The sequence below is a fragment of the Dermacentor silvarum genome, chromosome 1 (assembly GCF_013339745.2).
Source record: "Dermacentor silvarum isolate Dsil-2018 chromosome 1, BIME_Dsil_1.4, whole genome shotgun sequence".
NCBI classification, from domain to species: Eukaryota; Metazoa; Arthropoda; class Arachnida; order Ixodida; family Ixodidae; genus Dermacentor; species Dermacentor silvarum.
Genome location: NC_051154.1, coordinates 123,019,243 through 123,042,335, shown reverse-complemented (window position 1 = coordinate 123,042,335; position 23,093 = coordinate 123,019,243). Strand labels below are relative to the sequence as shown.

Below are 23,093 nucleotides of genomic sequence, written 5' to 3'. Positions count from 1 at the left end.
GCTGCAGTCGCATTACTGCCAGTGGAGTCAACGGCTGATATGGCAAATTTGTTTCCACACGGATACTCTGCGGCATCGACATAGACCACGTCTTTGTAGTTGGATAACTTTTTCTGTAGGGCTTTAGCTCGTTGTTGCCTTCTATGTTCGTGATGAACAGGGTGCATATTCTTAGGGAGAGGAGGTATATGAAACTGCTCATGAATCGGGTGGGGAATATTAAATTTCTCATTGGTCATGGGTGCTGGGGTAATATTTACGGAGTTTAGGATGTGCCTACCAGTGTGGGTGTTCGATAAGCGCTGGTATTGAGCTGTCAGGTGGGCTTCTGCGAGCTCACTAAATGTATTCAAAGTACCTGTAGCCAAAAGTCTCTCAGTGGAGGCTCTACTTGGCACTCCAAGGGCAAATTTGTAGAGTCTCCGTATCAGTGCGTTAACTTTATCTTCCTCGGCCCTAGTTAAGTGTAGGTAGGGAAGGGAGAATGTGATTTTACTAATTGAAAACGCCTGTACCAGTCTTAGCGGTTCTGCTTCACGGAGACCTCCATGCTTATTAGACACCCTTCCTATAAGCCGTGTGGTGTGGTCTACGCTGGCAGTAACCGTTTGAAGTGTATAAGTATTGAGTCGGTTAGATTGAATGTGCATGCCAAGTACACGGATTTTGTCGACGACGTAAACTTGCTTCCCGTTAATATTAATCTGAATGTTGGGCGTATAGCGTTTATTTGCGGATAGAAGTAACAGCTCAGATTTAGCGGGCGAGCACTCGAGGTTCATGAACCCGGCTCTCGTAGCCACTGCATCTGCAGCCGCTTGCAAGGTATCTTGAATGTAGCCATGCGAACCACCCTTAATCCATAGGGTAATGTCGTCTGCATACAAAGAATATTGGAGATCCGGTATTTTTGCCAGCGCCCCTGCAATAGACCTCATACCTAGGTTAAACAGAAACGGCGAGAACATAGATCCCTGAGGAGTGCCAAAGCTACCTAGGGTGATTGGGCGAGAAGTTTGATCATTGAGAGTAATGACGGCTGTACGACTGGAAAGAAATTCGCGGATATAGTCATGCATTTTTCTGCCACAGTTAATAACATTCAATTCACGTAAGATGGATTCATGATCTATGTTGTTAAATGCACCGCGAAGGCCGAGTCCCAAGATGACTTGGGTGTCTTTGCTACCTGTAGGTGTAAGGAGGTCATGCTTGAGCCTTAGCATGGCATCCTGGCAAGAGAGTGACTGGCGCTAAAGCCAATCATCTCTGGCGGGAACAACTGATTGCCTTCCGCGTATTTATTTAAGCGATTAAGCATGACATGTTCGAGCGTTTTGCCCAAGCATGACGTGAGGGAAATAGGTCTAAGATTAGCTATGTCAGAGGGCTTATTGGGTTTGGGAATAAATATTACTTTAGCGGTTTTCCATGCGTTCGGAAGGGAGCTGTTATCGAAGCATTGATTATAGTATTCTGTGAGGGCGGAGACAGATTTGTCGTCCAGGTTTCGGAGTAATTTGTTACTTACATTATCTATACCCGGAGCAGATGTAGTTTTAAAGGAAGCCAAGGCATGTCGAACTTCTGTTTCTGTTATTGGGGCGTCGAGAAGTTCATTAACCTCGCCTGTATAGTTTGCATTCTCGTGAGTTGTGGTTGGAGGGAGGTGTAATCGTGCAAGCTCCTGAAAAAGATGGGGAATGTTGTCCTTGTGTTTGTGCAATAATTGAGTGATATAGTGACTATGTTGCGTGCGCGAGGTCGAGGGATCAAGCAAATGTCTCAGCAGTTGCCAAGTCCTTTTACTACTGAGATTACCATGCATGCTCTCACATACTTGGCCCCATTGTTGATTAACTAGTTGCGTCGCATATATATGCTTGGATGTCGTGATCAAGTTTAGCTACACGGATGCGAAGCTTGCGGTTGTGGCGGCGTCTTTTCCACCGCTTTAATAGCGATTCCTTCGCTTGCCACATGTGTAGCAGTTTGGCATCAGCTGTTTGAAAGGGAGCATCAGGTGGCATAGTTGTGGTTTGACTGTCAACATCCGTTTGGAGTTGACTGATCCATTGCTGTAGATCAAGTACGGAATTGGGAGCATTATTTGCACGTGTTTGCCGAAATTTGTCCCACTTCGTAAGTTTGGGAGGTCGAGTGTTAAAGGGCTTGTGAGGGAAGGTAACAGAAATCTGAATGACGTAGTGATCGCTACCAAAATTGATTTGAAGGTTTTCCCATTTAGTTAAGTTGACCCGAAATGTGAGGGTGAGATCTGGTGATGTATCTTTGGAGACACTATTTCCTAAGCGGGTAGGTGTGTCGAAGTCATTGTGGAGGGTGAGTTGATGATCCTGAATGTGGGTCCATAAAGCTCGTCCTTTAGGTGTGGATGTATTATGACCCCATAGCTGATTTGGAGAGTTAAAATCACCAACAATGAGGAGCGGGTTTCTCTGAGCTTCCGGTTTAGCCCGAGCAAAAACGGTAGTAAAGCGGTGGTGTTTAGAGCTGGGACTGCTGTAAATGTTAAGGATGTAAAGGGGAGCCGATCGGGTCTTTTTAGGAAGTATTTCTATGAAGTCGTGATCAATGCCGATACCGTCGAAATGGGAGCAAGTAACGGTCAAGTGCTTTTGTACTAGGATCGCGGTATTGGGACGTTCGCATCTTCTGCATTGGAATGTGTTGTATCCGGGGAATTTAACGTACCATGCGTTTCTTGTAAAGCAATGACTGCGGGGGGTTGCGTGAGAGTGGCTATGTATTGTTGCAGACTGGCCTTCTTTTTGGAAAAGCCCCTGCAGTTCCACTGCCAAACAACTATTTTGGAGCGCTTAGGGGATGCGGCCATGCAGGCGATCGAGTCTTTCCGACTCTTTCGATAATTTGATTGAATCGCTCATCAATTTGGGTAAGTCGCTCGTCAACCTGGCTAAATTTAGCGTTTATGTTCGTACTGAGGTTATGAACGTTTGTCGTAAGGGACTCAAGCATAGCCTCTACGGCATCCATGCGTTTCTCGAGGGCCTCAAAGCGGTTGTTAGAGTTTCGAATGTGTGCGGCCAGTTTACGACTCAGCTTATCATGTTCGACCCAAGTATCTCTCCCATCCTCAGTATATTTACGCTTTGTGGCGGTAGTGGTAATGAGAGGAGGAGAAGTATCCATGATTAATGTGTTATCGCCATTCTCATTGACAGGGGGAGGGGTTATAGTGGGTTGTTTATCAATAGCGGGTTCAGATGGATAAGTAGTAGTTGCACATAGTGAAGGGGTTTGGAGGTCGATAATTTGTTTGCGCAGAACACGATTTTCTTCCTGCATCTGTTGTAGGAGGGCATAGATGGGGGCATCAGGATGTTTAGGTTTAGGTAAGCTGTGGGAAGCTACCGATGCCCAGCTTACCTGAGGTGGGCTTGATGTCTTGTTAGAGGGAGCAGCCGATAGAAGAGGCCAATCTTCATCTTTCTTTTTCTTAGGAAGAGGTTCCTGCTTCTTGGTCGAAGGAGGAGATTTGGTCTTTGATGGAGGAGGAGTCTTGTCAGCCTTGGGGATTGAGATTTTGGGCTCATATCGCAGTGCACACTGAATGGATCCAGTCTCACGACTTCCACTACACAGCACACACTTGGGAATGCACACATGATCAGTCGGAGGATTCACAGTTCCGCATTTATGGCAAGTATCCTCTTTGTGCGTAGGGCACATGTGCACGTCCGGTCGATGTCCAACTCTCCAACAGCGTGTGCAGGCCTCCATTCTTTGTCGGAAAGGCTTGCACCGGAGCATTGCCATTTCATATTTGAGCCAGAAAGGAACTTTCGTTCCCAAAAATGTCACGAGGACTGCGTCGGAAGTTTGTCCCATTCGTCTGGCTTCTAGAAAATGCATTTGTGGGTTGCACTCACGAAGCATGGGTAGAAGGTCCTTTTCGTAAATAACTTCTCCTAGGCATACTCTGTCGGTGTAGATAATGCCTTTGCACGTCTCGGAGTTCGGAACGCTGTAGGAGGTGACTTCGTGCTCTTGGCCGCCGACCGTGAGCGACTTGATGCCGAGATATTTCGTCAGGCGATCGTAGCTTTCCGTGCTTAGGGTAACTGTGTTGGTGGTGGGGTTGATGGTGACGACGTCTTGTCGCAGCTCCATAGTGGCTGGAACGCCGGCTACCGTAGAGAGAAGATTGGAGTTGGAAGTGGCTGAAGCGGGAGGCGTTGAAACCTCCGCGAATACGAAAAATAGCCTTGTATGAACCTTCAAGTAACTTGGGAGGCCTCACTTTGTTATTCCTGGAAATCATCTGTTTTCATACAGCAGCCTTGGCAGTGGCAGTGATGGTGTCCTTACGGAGTGAGTCTTGATATGCGGCGTCGTGTATGTGCGTTTGCCGCCACTTGAGCATCTCCTCCGGGGAAAGATCCTCCCCTTCTACTACATCACACTGGCTCATGACGCCCGCACGAGGCGTGTCCGAGAAGACCTTGAATCACCGAAGTTTCCCCACCACATCAAAAGGCCGTCGCATTCCAATTATGGTGCGCCGAGGCGCATCAACCACGCTACCGGACCCGTCAGACAGGTTGGCGACACCCCCCCCTCATGCGCCTCACGTCAAGCTATTGCATCTCATCCTGCTTGACTCTTCCCGAAAGTGCAACGAGAGACGGGCACGGTTCCAGGTAGGAGGCCTTGGTCGAGAACAAAGTTGTGTTGCAGCACTGGAGGGTCGTTCCGAGAACATCCCGTCTCCTTCTGAGCGCTTCCAGGCGAGGAGGCAACACCGGAGGCAAATCTACTATCGGACAATGGAGCCCTCGGAGCGTCCCCATTGGCCGAATATGACGGCACTTGCACGGGCCAATACCAGGGGAGGAAAATGACGACACCTGAGCTGGCTCGACGATTGGCCGAAAATGACGGGACCCTGAAGAACCTCAATGGACCCCCAAGGAATTCCGAGAGACTCCGAGAGACCAAAGGGGTTAAAAGAGCGACAACTCGAGGAGAGGGACATTCCTCTTCTTGCCACGGGCCGCAGCGTCCGATTTGCTGCCGGCCGTCGATCACTGTATGACTGTTCATTACTTTGTATATTAGCACTGTAAATAATGTAAATAAACCCTCCTGTTTCTCCCAAGTCCGCCTCAACGTCCCCCAACTCCCGCAACCAACGCCTGCCAGATCCAATACCCTCTGGCACACATTCTCCAAAGTAGTCCGAGTACACAAGTTGAAATCGTGTGGGTACCTGGCCACGCGGGACTGTGGTACTTGCGGTCGACGACTGGAGAAGCCCGTTTGAACCATCTGGCAATTTTGAACGCGCACAAAGAAATGTCCCGCAAGATCTATTTGAATAAGATTGCCGACGACTTCATTTCCAGATCAAGTGCCCAAACGAACACTTCTTCAATGATGGTGAAATCATCGCATCAGACAACGAACTGATGTCTTTATTAGGAGAGAGAAAGCAACCAAATTTCAAGTCAAAGCTATCCATCTGGCTTAGAAAACAACGCAAAAAGTTATACGAATGAACGAAAATGGGGTACATAACAGCGCAAGCAGAGTGAGGTCATTTGGGTAAGAAAAGACGCGTTGTTGCGCTATTTGTAAAGCTCCCTAGTCTATCTGTGCATTTTCCGTAGAAATTTTTATTCACCATATGCTGCATTTGCAGCTCAATAACACAATCCACGCTTTTCCTATATTTGCTATCGAGTCCTTTCGCGCTTTTGAGATACGGCTGTCTCATTTATTTATTTGTTAATATGTTTATTTACTTGGGCACCTGATAATTTTTACTGTATTCTGCCTTTGGAAAATAAACGAAACCAGTGGCATAAGGCATGCTTGGACAAGTAATGAAACTATTGCGTTATGGAATCACATTATACTTATGCTAATAATTCTAGTCATAAGTTGTGTTCAGAAATTGTTATATATCGTTTAATTTTGTTGTCTTATCTTCTCAATAACTGACCTTTCGTCAGGAAAAAGATTTTAATAGCATCTTTTGTATTAAAACTTTTACAAGGCGTTACATTGCTTTTTTCATAAATGTGTACTTGTGGGACTTTATACGCACAAAACACATATATCTCCCTTACGTGTTTAACTGAATTCGCTTGTCGCATGGCTCAACCAAGAGACGCCAGTCTCTTGGCCGTGCGAGGGGACTCGGGCTGTAAAACTGAATTGTCTCCCACTCTGAGGTCTTGCAAATACTCATATAAGCTCGTAACTTCAGTGAACAATCTTTCGAGGTCACACCAAGTTTCCAGTGTAACTGTTATTAAAGGTATACAGGGTGTCCCAGCTATCACGCAGCACGATTTAAAGAAAGAGGAACGGCGTTACGCGAAGCAAACCTAGTGCGTATTGTTTCCAGTACAGTGGAGTAACCGCCAGTATTTTTTTTTTTTTTTTTTTTTGCTGAGATTAAATATGCTCCCTCGTGGTTTGACCTCTAGCTCTCAAGGTGAAAACTGTTAAGTCACCGACGGCTGCCCGAGGTAGCGTAATGAAGCTTTCGCTTCAATATTTTTTTAACCCATGGAAACAAGGGGGAAGCCGCTACGGAGCGGCCCGACACGCGCGCAGCGAGGCACCGGGCGGCCGTTGTAAGGCGCCACCGGCGCGCCGGCGATATGCTGGCGAACAGCGCCGCGAACGGCACCTAACAAAGCACTGGCATGTGAAGCAGACGACGGGACGAAGGCGCTTGGTGCTTGCAGTGATTTGGCACTGCGGGTTATAAGGGCTGACGCACCGCAAAACGCATTTACGCGTGTCTTCTTTTGAGAAAGGTCGTCACTTGTGCGAGGCAGATCACATTCGTGGCATCAAGTAGTATATGAAGCAGAAAACGAGCGCAAATTGCGATGCAAATGCATACGCGAACGGAGCTCACCGCGGCAAGCTAAGACGTGGAACTCCAGCAGTTATGTTCCAGATGTTATTTTGCTGTGCGCGTTAACATTCTCGCGTATTTAATCGTGTAAATAGGCGAAGAACACAACAATTATGGACAGAAAAAAAGGAGACATACGTCTTCCTTATTCTGTTTCTTGAGCTGCTTCGCCGATCGCACATGTGTCAGTCGTTCTCTGTCCGTTGTAGCTCTTTTATCTTTGCAAGGCTTCCCCATTCTCAATTGCTTATAAACTAGCCCAATCTTCAGTCACGGCCCATTTTATGTAGCTTAGCGCGACGGGAGCCGTCGGTGGCGGCGAGTGTGAACCCGCCACTGAGTTGGCGTTCGCCGTCGATGCACAGCACAGTCATTTGCCGGACTCAACCAGATTTGGGAATAGCTAGGAAGGAAAATGTACATTAAAAGGAAGACTGATACACTGATAAGACGGCAAAATGACTACAAATCTGAGTGTTCGCCTTCGGTGCCCAAGCTGCGGAGCCATTACACTGTGGAGGCGAAGACACGCAAGTGGGACACGAAGCTCTTGCGTATGAACGGCTCTCTTATTAACGTTAGAACTAGACCATAGCAAATCAGCGTCGGAAATGTACAGTGCCCAGCGATTGAAGCGCTGGCAGCGCGCGGTTGCCGCCGTTTTTTTTTTTTTTTTTTTTTTCAAACCACAGGTGAGCGCCGTGGGACCAAATGCAGTCATAATGCGTTACGAAGGTTTTCGCTTTCCCTCTACACCACAATGCACCAGTTTGGTGTCCCCAGCGCTTACAGTCAGTGCAAAAAGCGCTGGCGACCATGCGATTCGAGTATCGCGTTTCAATTGCTGAGCACTGAACGCGCTGTTGCCTACAGACCGCACATATACAGACTTCCCGCCTGAAAAACGCGATGCCGCGATGAACAACGATTGAATTGAATGGCGTAACCAGCTTCAGTCATGTTTCAGTAACTGTTGGTGCACCCAAAAACGCAACATGTTTGATCAGACTTTGTTTCACGGCAGCGCCTGCTGCGCGCGGCCCGGCCGCCACATGCCATTACTTTCACGGCGCAGCCGCATGAAGGCGCCACCGGTCCAAATTCATCCCGCGCCCGGTGCCGCAGCCCCGGCGGTAGACCGCGAAGGCAAATGCAAGACGAGGTGGCCACCACCGAAGCCGAAATAGTTTTCAGCGACTCGCAAACGGCGATACGTAACTATGCTAACGGCCGGGTCTCCCGGGAGGAAGACAATACTAACGAATAACGAGGGCAAAATCCTAAACAAAAACGACACGTTCGTCATATGGACCCTCGCAGGCCGGCAACGAGGCGGTACACGCAGCGGATCGAGAGCCGAGCCGTTGCGGACGCCGCCTCGAACCAGGCCACACGCAGGGAAGTGTGGGGAACGTATGACTATCTACAATGAAATAACGCAGCAATACAAGTTGCGTTACAGACACATGCTTGTTGTTGCGCGGCCTGTGGTGAGGCTGCTACTTTGGCTCACATGCTCTGGGAGTGCGAGTCGTTGGGCCCGAAGTTCAGCAAGGAAGAGTGTGACGCACTCTTGCGAAGTCCCCTCTTTGAAGACCAAATCCTGGCCGTCCAGCACGCCCGTGATCGGGCTGGCAGGCTAGACCTGTCAGTCCCGTCATGGGATTAGCCGGGTGCGCGTTTTATTGCGTTTTGCTGCACCCAATAAAAGTTTATTCACTCACTCACTCACTTACAGACACATGCTATGGCAATGCCTCGTGGGCACGGCCGCTCGATGCACATCGTGCGTTTCATCGAGCGGCCGTGCTATGGGAATGTTCGAGTTCGGACGATGAAATACACAGAAACCATGAGGAGGCTGTCTCGAACCGCAGGGCGCGCTGGGAGGCGGCTCTGCTTAGCCAATGCCTCCTCTAAAAAAAACTTTTAAAGGAGGCACTGGCTTAGCTCTGCTCATTTCCACATTAGAATACGCAACTCTGGCCGTCCAGCAAACCTAGGAAGCCGCCCGAGCGGCCGAAGCCTAGGCCGGGCTGAGGCCCGCCCCGAATTAACTTCGCCGGACACTCAATAAAGTTGTTGAATCAAATCCATTGAAACAACCTGGTTTCCATGGATTTATGCAAACTAAGGCGCTCTTTTAGGTCAATTTGCGTTTCGTTGTTTCATTTTGGATCTTGTTTGCAGGCTCACGTGCATGCTTGCGCGAGCAAACGCTCGGAGTGCCCTTGTTTTGCGGCACCCCCCATGTCTGAAACCGATTATAGGAAATAACCGAAAGGTCGGTTCGATTGCGTTTCACGAAAGTTGAAAAATTGTGCAGGCATTTCGTCCGACTTTCGCACGCCATGCTTTCGCACGGGACAGCAAACTTAAAACTGCGGGCAGTTTGCCACTCGGTAGGGGTGAAGCTAGCCCAACCCCTACCGACAGGGCAAACAGAGCCGATACAGCGCTGCAAAGGTTACTTTAAGGTGGCGGTCCCACTCCGGCGGCTCTTCTACTTAAGATATGAAGTTGTATAACCCATAAAAAGCTTAGTTCTTGTAGATGCCAACTATATAAAATATAAATTTTGATTTATAAATAAATGTTCCAAGAACAAGCATGATACATTGTTTCTGCGAACTGTCTCAGTTGTGACCATAAACTACCGCACTTACTGCATTGCAGCTTGCTCTGTAGCTTTAGGACATATCTAGTTCCTAGACGTAGCACAATAATTTTAAATTTTTGGATAATTTGCTTTTGAAAATTGCCAAATACAGCAATCTTCTGTTGTAAACAGCCCGGCAACTACATGCTCAAGGAAGCAAAATTTCGTTCATGTAACTTAGTTTTCCTAATAATGCGGCCGAAATTTAGCAATATTTAAAATTCTGGTTTTATTTTTGCGGGCAGGTACTAAAGCTACAATTTATAACTTATAAAGACACATAAATGAAACTAAAATCATGGCCAAGCTCGTCCTATCGCACTTAGTGGTTTGCAACCAGTAGGAGCAGTGGCAATAGAAAGTCTGAATGAAAACTTTATTTCTCCAAAAGCTGTCTTGTGAAGATGCAGTGGCTTTCATCCGCTGTACCTGCAGGAATAATGATCAAAAACCATTTTTGCACCTATGGGAAGTACCTAGCAATCTTCACACAAAACACTTGAAATTATGGGGTTTTACGTGCCAAAACCAGTTCTGATTATGAGGCACGCCGTAGTGGGGGACTCCGGAAATTTGGACCACCTGGCGTTCTTTAACGTGCACCTAAATCTAAGTACACAGGTGTTTTCGCATTTCGCCCCCATCGAAATGCGGCCGCCGTGGCCGGGATTCGATCCCGCGACCTTGTGATCAGCAGTCCAACACCATAGCCACTGAGCAGCCACGGCGGGCCACAAAAAAAAAAAAAAAAGAAAGAACACTACCAGCTGGCTCACGAGAACTGGCTTAGGAAGATCTTGCTGGTGGTAAACTACTAAAAATAGTTTTAAATGTTAAAATTGTAAGCTAGAAGTAATTGACACAACTTTTGCAGTATGATACGCAGAGGTTGCCATTACAAAAAAAAAATCACTTCTGCATATAAAAAAAAAGGAAAAGGACACACCCACCAGAGCAGACAAGGCCCTGCAGAAAGCCTAGAATAAAACCAATAGCACCAGTAGCAAGTTGAGATGTCAAAAACATTGATCCGCATGAAAAGTAGGACTGGGGTAATATGCAATTCATCAGCTACTCACCCGCTACAGTAGCCAAGGCACTGGAAAGCCTAGAAGAATGAAAAAGTAATTAGCACCAGCAGTACAATAAACCATCAGTTAAAACGAACACTAAGCACGTCAGAAATATCAATCCGCATGAAAAGTAGGACTGGGGCGATATGCAATTCATCAGCGTGAATGTCAAATTAAAATAAAGATCCACTCACCCACTAACAGTAGCCAAGGCACTGGAAAGCCTAGAAGAATGAAAAAGTAATTAGCACCAGCAGTACAATAAACCATCAGTTAAAACGAACACTAACACGTCAGAAATATCAATCCGCATGAAAAGTAGGACTGGGGCGATATGCAATTCATCAGCGTGAATGTCAAATTAAAATAAAGATCCACTCACCCACTAACAGTAGCCAAGGCACTGGAAAGCCTAGAAGAATGAAAAAGTAATTAGCACCAGCAGTACAATAAACCATTAGTTAAAACAAACACTACGCACGTCAGAAATATCGATCCGCATGAAAAGTAGGACTGGGGCGATATGCAATTCATCACAAGAAATTTACTGTCCAAAACATTGAAGATAACCTATTGGCCACGAGATTGAACTACAAATGGCAGCACTGGCAGTGTGTGTGGATAGGCGGTCGACGGTGCGCATTGAAATATATACGCAAGGGTGTTCTGTGAACAATTTGGCCAGATTTGCTTGTAATAAAACGAGTGCTGACTGCAGCGTCCTCCAATTCCACTCCCCCCCCATGAAATGCACACATTTAGATTTGCTTCAAAGAACCACAAGCTGTCATTCAATGGGGGACTGGCCAGCATTGACCCCCAACTTATTTCTGTACTTTATGGAGGCTTTTTTGCACTTTGCTTGTGTGTTCTGCCTACTCTAATATTGTTGCGTCAGTTATTAATACCGTATTATCTGTGAATCTTGCACTGGTTTAAGAGTCTATTCCTGTACAACGAAGGTAGCAAGTTAATGCACGCTGCTATAATTGATGCACTCAACAGCTCCTTTTCTTATTCTTTTTTTTTTTGTTATTTAGTGAAATGCACATTAATGAGTTCAATTAGGCAAGCTAGGCCACTGTGACAGTACGTTAGTAGGATCATGAGGTAGTTGCTTTAGACAAGATATTTACCGTGCGGTTACGCGCACGGCAGTGATGTGGCCAAGTTGTAAACATTTGAGGAGCTAGATTGATCGGGTAGTTTTATTTCAGGTAATAGTGGCCACTGTCTTGCAACAAACTAACGACACGACAATGAAAATTGAAAGAAAATTGTAATAGCCACCTTTCAACTCATGTTATGACATCCTCCATCAAGACTGCAGTCTTCACAAATGCTCTTTGTATATTGCCATTTAGCTTTCACTTTGTAGCAACAAAAGTGCGCAACTTAATTGTGAGGCAAAATTCACCGTAGTGGCATCAGAATCACACATTAAACAAAATACATTTACGGTAGCGTAATCAGTAAGAGTCATGCAATTAGTGCAATTATAATGCAATTCAGTTTCCTGGTATCGGGAAATGTGACGAGTCGGTGAAGCACGATATTCACGTCTCGCTGCTACTACACGACTTAATTAAAAGGTAAAATGAGTTTCGAGATGTTCTCGAAACACGAAGCAATAATTTGTGGCAAGGGGAGGGTGAGACAATCATTTAACACTTTTGCACAACGTCAAAAAATACAGACCAGCATTTATGACTGTGCTACAATCACAGAAGCAGCAGCATTCAAAGCTATTCATGCAAATGCAAACATTTAGTGCCTAGCAGACGGTGCATGGCACAATCCACACTACCTGCGGATGAGCCCGTGTGTACCAGGCTTGCCCGAGACCCCTCAATCTCGAGGCCAATAAGCACCAGCAGTACAGAATTGGGTAGTCTTATTCCACATTTGATCAGACCAACAAACCACATTAGACTTAAGGGATGAGACACCAACCTTCTCAGTGATTGCAAGACTGCACGGGCATTTCGAGGTAACCTAGAACATAGAAAAATGTTCAGCAATAGCAGTGGACTGTATGAACCCATAAGATAATGGATGAATCAGAGAGGGCAAGTGTATTTCACCATGCAAAAGTATGAAAGACTTGATCATCACAACAAGCAAAACAACTGGGCTGGTACCCAAACAAACCATTGAGATGAGGCAGATGCTACAACCACCAGCCCTCAGGTCCACCTGTCTTGTTTTACTTCCTCCTTGTCCTAAAAAACCAAGTGAAATTACTGAAACTGCACAGAAAGCAACATATCGCCAAGTCAGCAAAGCATCAGTAAATTTCAATTGAATCAATGTTTTCATACGAACGAGACAAAATATTCATCACAGGCAATTGATGACTGCAATTGCTTGCAATACTCACCTCTTACAGTGAGAGTGCAGGTTGTTGCCCCTGAAATTGCAGAGCAAAGTCTGAACAAAGCCCACCAAATACAATTTGAAGAATGTAAACAGCAGTCAGTTAAACTATGTGTCCGCAAATGATTTCAGACATATGCTTGTCACTGATTCATCACAGTGCAAAACAGACTGTCAACTACAATTCATAACTTCACAACCGCATAAGAGGTTTACAGTATTATAGAAGGGCAACTTACACAGTGCGAAGAGTTGCTTTTATCAGACATTCTTGTTGTGCTAACACGCAACAGGGCAGCAGACAGGCTGACATCACTTAGCAATATATCAAAGCAGTTTCGTGCTTCAAATAGCTACTTGTAATTGCCGGAGCTAAGACGAATCTGAGAACAACAAAACCATACGTCATCTTCAGGGAGATGTTTTATCCAATTGGGGTGTGCTAGTTTGCTATTTGTTTATACCTAACACTTGTGCAATCCTTACACGTTAGTAGGGATCACTAATTGAACACAAAGGGTAGGTAACACTGAGGGGCAGCAAGTGCATGTCATTTCATGTAAGTGCATTTTACAGGGTACGAATCGTACAGGTGCCCACAAAATAACTCGGAACGCCGGACCGGTGGCTAGCAAGCTCGCCTCGCTCCCCAGTGCATCTAAATAGGTGTTGCCTTACTCCAAAGGAATATCATTGGGTGCCTTTTGGCGTTCTCACAGGGAGGCTGTGCGGATGCGGTCTCTATAACACTGTGCGCGCGTGTGCACACGATGGAGCAGAAGCTTTGCTGTGCGTGCGCATTACTGGGCATCGGCGCCTTTTGAAGAGAAATGCTTAACTGGCTCATTAGTCGTGGAATATGACCATCGTGGACAACGCTTGTGGTAGCAAAAATCGGAAAGCGGCATACTACACCTCTACCGTTCAATAAAGCATGTAAAAGTGAATTAAGCACCCAGTAGCTAAAAGTAATTAAGAGTAATTAAGGAGTCCCAAAGACTAATAAATGTGATTAGGCTAATTAACAAGACCAGAACACGGATATCATACACCTTTATTATAAAGCGTGCTAAAGTGAATTACTAACTAACCAAGAACAATTACAATAAATTAAAAGTAATTAAGGGTTGCAAACAATAACAGGCACTACTTAAGATCAACTCGAGGCTCCGTGGTTAGACTGGTCACGCCAAATTAAAACTAATTATGAGTTCCAAAAAGCAGTTACATACTAATTAGGATCAATTAAAGACTCCGTAACATTAAGAAAACAATAAACCGACTTACAACAAAATAGTAGTTATTAAATTAATTAACCTACATAAGCAAACAATCGCAAATGAAGTGATGTCAACACATTAAAGCTTTCGCCGTCAAAGTCGTCTTAGCAATCGATATAAGACCCCAATGAACATTTTTTTTGTTAAACATTCAACTCTCACAGCTGAACAACCCCTTCATTAGCAACGTACCACCACCACTGAACGAAAAATTGAATGTTCGTGCCAACCAACGCACACACGCGATCAAATATTAGAGTACTCCCTGCTACAACTGCAGCCAGATTTCGTAAATAAATAGCGCACAAAATATATGCTATGTTCATTGTAACTGCGAAGCATTGAAGAGACCACTATTATAGTGCTGCATGCATAAAATTAATTCCTGTGCATGAAATTGGCGTGTTGGAATACGCCACTTCATGTCATTTTGAAAACTTTATTAACACGCAGTCATCATGTTGAAATACGGCTCTGAATATTATTGCACAAGGAGAAATACATCGCACAACAGGATAATCGGGTTGAAAAGTGCGCTATACAGTGCTATTATAGGCGAGCCGTGGCGCTCGCCCACATGAAAGATACGCTATGAATTCAGTTTCTTTAGGCGAAATAATTGACTTAGATATGCAAGACATTAGGTATAATTAAAAGTTAAACGCTCATGGATTCCATCCATGCAAGCTATCCAGGAAGCATGACTATCTGATAGAATGAATGCAGACTCCGACGAGAATACGCCACAAGTTTTACGCATGCGTTTAAATATTACGCCGATTAGCCCGCGAGCACGCTGTAGCCTACAGCCCCCCCCCCCCCCCCCCTCCCAGATGTGTTGTCGCAGCGCTAAGAGGGACAAACCGCAAGATTTTTGGCACAAGGCAACGCCCATATAGATGCACTAGGGAACGAGGATGGATGGATGAGGCTGAACCCTTTAAACCGGGCGGTGGCATACGCCTCCTAGCCATGACTATTAACATATTATGTACTTTGCGGTGGGTGAAATTTCACCCCTGCCTTGATTTTATCCACCAATCGGATAATATTTCTACCCGCTTAAAGTCTATTTTGCCTTCACTGTCCCTAAACCCCAATGCTTTGAAAAAATCAGCCCCGTTGCTTTGCACTGTAGGGTTAAGCCCTTTACAGAAAAGTATGAGGTGTTCAGCCGTTTCCTCTTCTCCACACGCACCGCACAATGTGTCTATACCTTGGTACTTGACTCTGTACATCTTCGTCCGCAACACTCCCATCCTGGCTTCAAACAACAAAGAGCTTCCCCTAGAATTATATTTTCTTTCGCAATTTCTTGCTTGAAAGTTCTGTATGTTCCCAGTGCTGATTTCGTCTGCATCCCTGTTTTTCAGACCCCTCTGTTTCCTTAACCCTTTTCTTAACCCGTTTCCTGGTTTGCACCCCCCCTGCAGCCCAAATATTTGATTGACAATTCTGGTCAGCTTCCTCCATTTTGTGTCAAAATTCCTCATGTACAAATAAATGAAAACTCTCCTTGTCCACCGCTATTCTGCCATTTCTCTCAATCGCTCCTCAAATTCTATCTTGCTGCTGGCTTCCCTGCCCTCAAATGACATCCATCCCATGCCACCCTGTACCCCCCGATTTGGTGTACTTCCGTGTGCCCCCAGAGCCAGTCTACCTACCCCTCGCTGCTTAACTTCCAACCTTGCTCGAACCTCTGATCTCATGCACAGGACCGCATTGCCGAAAGTCAAACTAGGGACCATCACCCCTTTCCAAATTCCTCTCACCACTTCGTACCTATTGTAATTCCAGTGCCCTATTTTTCGTCACAGCTGCATTTCTGCTACCTTTAGAAGTCACATATTGTTCATGTTCCGTTAGGTACTCAGCCCCATTGTTTATCCACACTCCAAGATATTTGTACTTATCCACCACCTCCAGCGTAACCTCCTGTATGCTCACTGCCCTGATTATCATTAAATTCATGACTGCCGATTTTTCTTTACTAAACTTCAAACCTAAGCTATCTCCCTCTTTACCACAGATGTCCATTAATCTCTGCAAGTCTTCCTTGCTGTCAGCCATAAGTACAATGTCATCCGCGTACATCAGTCCTGGTAAAGACTGTTTAATCCATTCTCCTTGCTTGAAATAAAGGTTGAAGCCAAGCCTGCTCCTCTCTAATTGTTTCTCTAATCCTTGTAAATACAGCACGAAGGTGACAGAGGGCACCCCTGCCTAAGCCCCTGCTGTATCTCTATAGGCCCAGATACCTTGTTTTCCCATTTTATAAGCACCTTGTTACTTTTATAGATATCTTTTTATTAAAAGATTTCTTACTCCATCTTCCACATCTAGAGTGCCCAGTATGTCCCACAAATCCTTTTGGATTACACTGTCATAGGCTCCCTTGATATCCAGAAATGCGAGCCATAGGGGCCTGTGTTCGTTTTCTGCTATTTCAATACACTGCGTCAATGAAAACAGATTATCTTCTAACCTTCTTTGTTTTCAGAACCCATTTTGTAGTTCCCCCAGCACCTCCTCGCTCTCCACCCATGCGTGCAGTCTGTCCTTTATAATCTGCATCACCACCCTGTAAACCACTGATGTCACTGTTGAGGCTTGCTTGCTAGGGATGCCACGCACACGCAGACCAAGGCTGTATTTTTCCGCGGGTGTGCTCCGCCGACGAGCGGCCACGGGTCTGGCGTTCCGAGTTATTTTGTGGGCACCTGTACTAACAGAAACGTCCCTTTAAGCACTAAGATTAGAGGACCTTCCGCAAGTAACTGACATTAACTCGAACCTGTTTTACAAAGTGTCGCACAAAACGCCTAAAAATTGCAGTTGACAGCCAGACGAAATTGTCGTTACACACCTACCTTCACAGCACAGCGTTCAGCTTACACCAGCAGGGTCAGTTCGTACTGCAACAAACAAACTCGAGGTTAAAAGTAACCGAGACAAACAGCTAAGCACAAGCAGATGTGCAGTCAGACCCGTTGATATCGTCATCGTACTCAGGGTGAGCTAGGTTTATCATCATATGCATAAATGATAACAGCGTGCGCCGATACTTACTATGCCGTGGCCGCCGTGCTGTCCGGTGCCTGCAACAAAATCATGCCAACTATAAGGAACTTCTTATAATAAAAAAAAAAACCATTACAAAGAATCTGGAATCAGTGAATTATATTCCTCACTTTTCAGTAGGACAGGGATAACAAGCATCACGTCCGATTAGCAAAGACTACAAAGACAGACAGCATACGCCTAAAAATTGCAGTTGACAGCCAGACGAAATTGTCGTTACACACCTACCTTCACAGCACAGCGTTCAGCTTACACCAGCAGGGTCAGTTCGTACTGCAACAAACAAACTCGAGGTTAAAAGTAACCGAGACAAACAGCTAAGCACAAGCAGATGTGCAGTCAGACCCGTTGATATCGTCATCGTACTCAGGGTGAGCTAGGTTTATCATCATATGTATAAATGATAACAGCGTGCGCCGATACTTACCATGCCGTGGCCGCCGTGCTGTCCGGTGCCTGCAACAAAACCATGCCAACTATAAGGAACTTCTTATAATAATTAAAAAAAAAACATTACAAAGAATCTGGAATCAGTGAATTATATTCCTCACTTTTCAGTAGGACAGGGATAACAAGCATCACGTCCGATTAGCAAAGACTACAAAGACAGACAGCATACGTACACACGTGGTGTCGTGTTACCGGCACCCTGAACAGCCGCAGGTACACTGGAAATTTTAAAAACAAGATCAGCGCTAGCTCATCACGTACGTACAGAGAAGAAAACAAGAATAACATGGACAAGAGATTCAGTAAAAACATTCCTTCAAAGCAGTTAGGAACAGGTCTGTGTAATATCATCACTAAGCGAGTACAATTTTTTTCTTAAATGCGGCAGTAAAACACGCACGCACACAAAAAGCAAACCTGAATTGTGAGTGATTAGGCGAGCATAACATACTAAGCAGCGATATAATTCTTACCGATTCATACTTGAAACGATGGAAATGGATTGACTCGAAGATGCCCCACAACGAGCGCTGCTACAACACGCCAACCACCACAAGAGAAAAGCATAGAATAAAGACTGGCCGGTCCGACGGCAACGGCAAACCAGCCGAGAGGCATGTCGGGATATATTAGCTTCAGTCAATGCATTGCTTCAGTAGACGTCACCACCCCCCAGCCGCATTGGATAAACGTAGTCACCTGTATATATATATATATATATATATATATATTGTAGCCAGTATTGCTACACGGACAGGTTCCCATTTATTTTTTTTTCTGTTTTTTTTTTTTTTTTTTTTTTTACCATTTAAGTCGTTGATATACCTTCTTTGCAGAAAAAGTTGTGCTCTTTTTATAAGTGAAGCATAGCGCCATGGCGATTCAACCAAACGTGGTTGTTTACCTCCATGGTTTATTCTATGGTTCAAGTTTCAACGGATTCCGGCCTCCGGCGCTCCGGTTGCTTGGCTGCTAACACGTGGCGTCTAATCTTTAGTCAACTTTAGTTCACGCTAGCCTGGAAGCAGTAGAGGAGGCGCTGCTGGGAGTTACGGCTGCTACGGCTATGCTCTCGCAACGCGGGCCCACTCTCGTCCTTGTGCCATTGTTTTTAATATTCGTGTACTGCTGAGGGCATACTGCAAGTGAAGCGCAAACATTTTTTTTTTAATTGTTACTTCGCAATAAAGCGCGTAAACTCGTGTTTTCGGGAGCATTTGATTACATAAAAATTCATAAAGGTCGCCACATGGACGTATTCACAATCGCGCCTCGTCTGTTCATTCTCGCAAATTTTGCTTATGGATGTTGCCACCTAAAGTGACAGAATCTGTGGGTGTTGGAACTACCATCAGCAAAGCACATCAAGTCAATGGCTAAAAAGTTTGGTAATCATTGGTCGGTTACCTTTTCTTGAAACGAATCTAGGGTGTATCTGCTAATTAACAAAGCTAGAGTTACTGAATATATGTGCTTACAGTCAAAAACTCCAGACAAAGCAATCAACCCTCACCTGATAGCCTTTACAATAAATAATGAGAGCTTGTCACTAAATAGTCCTTGCTGCTCATGCTTAGAGGATGATCTCTGGCAAAGTGGCAGAGGTACACTTCTAAAAGCATGGCAGACACGCATCCTTAGGCCTCACTCTTTTTAGTGCATCCGGACTGGGGTTTTTTTATTAAATAAAGTTGTTCTCTCTCTCCCCCCAAAAATGTGACTTGAATATCCAAGTCGTTTCTTTGTGGAACTCTGCCAATTAGGTGATGGCTGTTTTATCAAGGTTGGTTTCCCAATGAGAAAATGGGCTTGTAGTGAAAGTGCTACGAAACGTTTTTGGGGTGCGAAGGAGACTGAATCATTTCACCATGTTCAGAGCACATGTGCACCGACCCTGCCTATGCTATGGTGCCAGTATACTGCTGCTCTCCCGCTGTGCTTAGATTCAACGTAACCTTGAGAGGAATGTTGAGGAGAAAAGCCATTCGTGGATTTTTCCAGCAAATTATTACGGGGAGGTGGTAGGGTGCATCATTTCAACCCTGCTTCTATTGTCGAATCTTTTTTCTTTTTTTTTTCTGATTTCCCTGCCTCTTCATCTTGCATGGTTTGCCATGGTAAAACAAAAAAAAAGTAAGTGCTTTTTATTACAGTTGCTCTTCAGCCTCATAAAGACTACGACTAGCGACATCTACTGAGATAGTGGAACTTGTTGCAAGATCAGTCTATTGGTTTCAAATACAAAATGCATGATATTATACAAGTAAACCTTGCATCAACATGTTCGACCTAGTCCTGGCTTGCACTGTCTTCACGAATCAACAGGCTGCTAGCAGGCTGTGCTCACGATTAAAATTGCTGGCGAGCACAGCAGTCATCTATAGTGTCAATACAGCTTAGGGTAAAGCGCTGCAGTTCAGCGGCATGTGCCAATGCAGGATGCCACACAAATTAAGACTGTGGAGAACATGAAACCTGAAATTAAAAGGTGGTTGCTGCTAAGAGCTCTACATTCATGTTGCCACCAATGAGTAATAACAACTCATTGGCGTAGAGGTAGTACTGGCAAGTACTGCTCGATGAGCACGGAAAGCATGTAGGAAGTTGTCACCTCTCGAGCTAATATCCAAAATAGCAGTCACCAGCACCTATTTATTTATTGTTTGTCAATTACTGCTAGCCAACTCTCCAGGCCTTAGGTAGATCTGGGAACAGAAGTGAATACGTACATTGCAATGAACAAGGCAGACCTGCAGAAAGAAAGCAGCAAATACAGAAATAACGAAGTGAACCACACATGCTTGAGTACAAAAAGCAATTTACAAGAAGGCCTGTCAAGAACACAGTCACAGCTAGTGTACATGATGGAGAGGTAAATGTGTTTACATTCTGCAGGGCCTGGACACAAGAACAAGATGCAATCTGCTCAAGAAACTCTGCAAAATGGTTTATATTTGATAAGAAATACAGAATGAGGGTGTGAAATCATTTGCAAAAAGGACTTTTATTGTTGGGCATGTACTTAGGTAGGCAGGCAGAGCATGCAGGAAAATAACTTTTAAAATGCTTATTTAGAATATGAATTCTGTAATTTTTTGGCATGGTAAGAACATGTAGAGTGGTGGATGGCAGGGCTGTTAATATGGTTTTATAGTGCAAGCGTTACACTGGCCAAAGGGATCCAATATAGCAAAGATGGCAGGGTTAATGAACATGGTTTGGTCAAGTGCTAACATGTAATACCACAACGAGAAAAGCTATAATCTGTCATAACAGTGTGGTTAAGTTTCTTGAGCTCTGCTCTTGTCAAAAGGTCTCGTGATGAAACTTGCCAGGTAAAACAGTTCTAAAAGGTCCTGGTGGATTTGGTCTGAATGCAGTTTTCTCTGCATTAGTTGGTGTCCATGGAACCCAGGTGACAGCTGCGTGCATACTTCACTACTGACCCATTAATGTTTTATGTGCACACATTCTCAGTGTCAACATATACAGTGTATTTCACAAAAAAACACATTGCCTAAATTGATGCAAAAAATCTGCAGGTATCCTAGGAAGAAACATTGTTGATCAGGTAACTATAACTTCAAAATACTGTACAAAATAAATAAATCTGGTTACCTTCGAAACCATGTGCCTCTCAGAGGTGGCTCAATATTTACAGTAGAGATAGATTAATAATACACAGTTGAGATCGCCTTGTAGTGCTTTCTTTCGCTTTAATTAAGGAGCTGTAGAAGTGTGTTAGCTGTAGAAGTTAGCAGGCAGGAGTTGGTACTCATTTTGCCCTCGCATGCATTTTTTATTATTTTATTTATCATGAAACCCAGACTTTTTAATTTCCTATATTAGAGGGAGGTCAGCCCTTGGGGCTGTGAGGCACTACCTCTCTCTCCCTCCCCCCCTACACACACACACACACACACACACACACACACACACACACACACACACACTGCCAGAGCCCATGCTCTCATCCTGTACTATACACCACAAATCAATATTCGAGAATTTCAAATATGAAATTTTCAAATCAAATATGACAAGAATGACAAATGCTATTGAATTCCTATGTGAAATTTCTAATATTTGAAAACCTCTACTTTAAAGTTTATTGGACAACAGTGCATAAATAAAGAATTGTCAGGAGCAAAGACAAAAAGCACAAAAATAGGCTTGTTGTGGTGCCATCCCTCTCTACCTTCAGAAAGCTTCATAAAAGCACTACTCCCTGGTCATTCACCGGTGGGTGAGGACACACCAGAGGAATATATGACAAGTGACCTACCGGTGGGTCATCACACATAGGATTCGAGACTTTAAAAACTGTTGCTGCAGTGCATGTGTTAAAAAGAAATTGCCATCCTGGAACCTCCCGGCCCTTTTCCATGAGTATTGCCTTTACATTATAGCAAGATGTACAGGTGCCCCAGAAAGTAAATGGAGCCCTCAAGCAGCGGCGCAAATGCATCTCCGTGTGCTAGCGATGGCAGTGCGCACTGCAACGCATGCGCAAAAGTAATCTGCAGTAGCTGTGGAACATGCTTCTCACCACTGCCTCATCGACAGCTCAAGTGATGGAAGGCTTACGTGTTTGTTGTACGTGCACCGAGCGTCTATGGCTGAGCTTTGTTTCTTTAAGAAGAAATAACTGCATTGTCAATTTTTTGTAGAAATCTATTTTTGTACTCTTTAAGTAAAGCGTGCTAATTGGCTGCACATGGTGGTAGTCTGTTGTGCTTAAATATCACCGAACCACGGCAAGACCACCAAGCTTGTTCCCGGGGACGGTGAGACAACGGCGATTGTCTCATGCCTTGAGAAACAAAGCTCGGACAGTGACGCTAGTCGTGTGTGCAGGAAGCAAACGATTCTGACAAGGGCTGCTTCATCGATAAAGGTTTACTCCAAACGCAAAAAGCTCCTCTAGCGTTGACTGTTGCAAGTAGAGCACTTTCGCTGTAACCGTCGATGAGGCAGTGGTCAAATGTGGATCTAACGGCCACCACAGATTACTTTTGCGCACGCTCTGTACTAGTATGTTAGTACATGCTGCTAACACTAGCGCACGGAGATGCAGTTTAGCTGCTGCTCGCGTGCTCAGTTTACTTTCTGGGGCACCGTACAGTGTACCATCAGTATAAATTCAAATCCAAACAATTCTGAAACTACACCAGTGCATTGTTTCGTTTCCAGGTTCACCTACATTTGTAACAGTAGCTTAATTCAGACTTCAAAACATACATTTAGGACTG

At 44.9% G+C, this 23,093-nt stretch overlaps 1 long non-coding RNA gene across 1 annotated transcript; it reads right to left on the bottom strand.

Moving 5' to 3' along the window:
• Positions 1-9,735: 9,735 nt before the first annotated feature.
• On the bottom strand, positions 9,736-18,470 carry LOC119435961 (uncharacterized). The gene is made up of 13 exons (XR_007468475.1): positions 18,315-18,470; positions 18,015-18,059; positions 17,819-17,847; positions 17,620-17,664; positions 17,380-17,408; positions 17,181-17,225; positions 13,032-13,061; positions 12,803-12,873; positions 12,605-12,646; positions 11,034-11,063; positions 10,846-10,875; positions 10,340-10,686; positions 9,736-10,076 (listed from the first exon to the last, which is right to left on the bottom strand). It is a non-coding gene; the product is annotated as an uncharacterized LOC119435961 (long non-coding RNA).
• Positions 18,471-23,093: the final 4,623 nt, after the last annotated feature.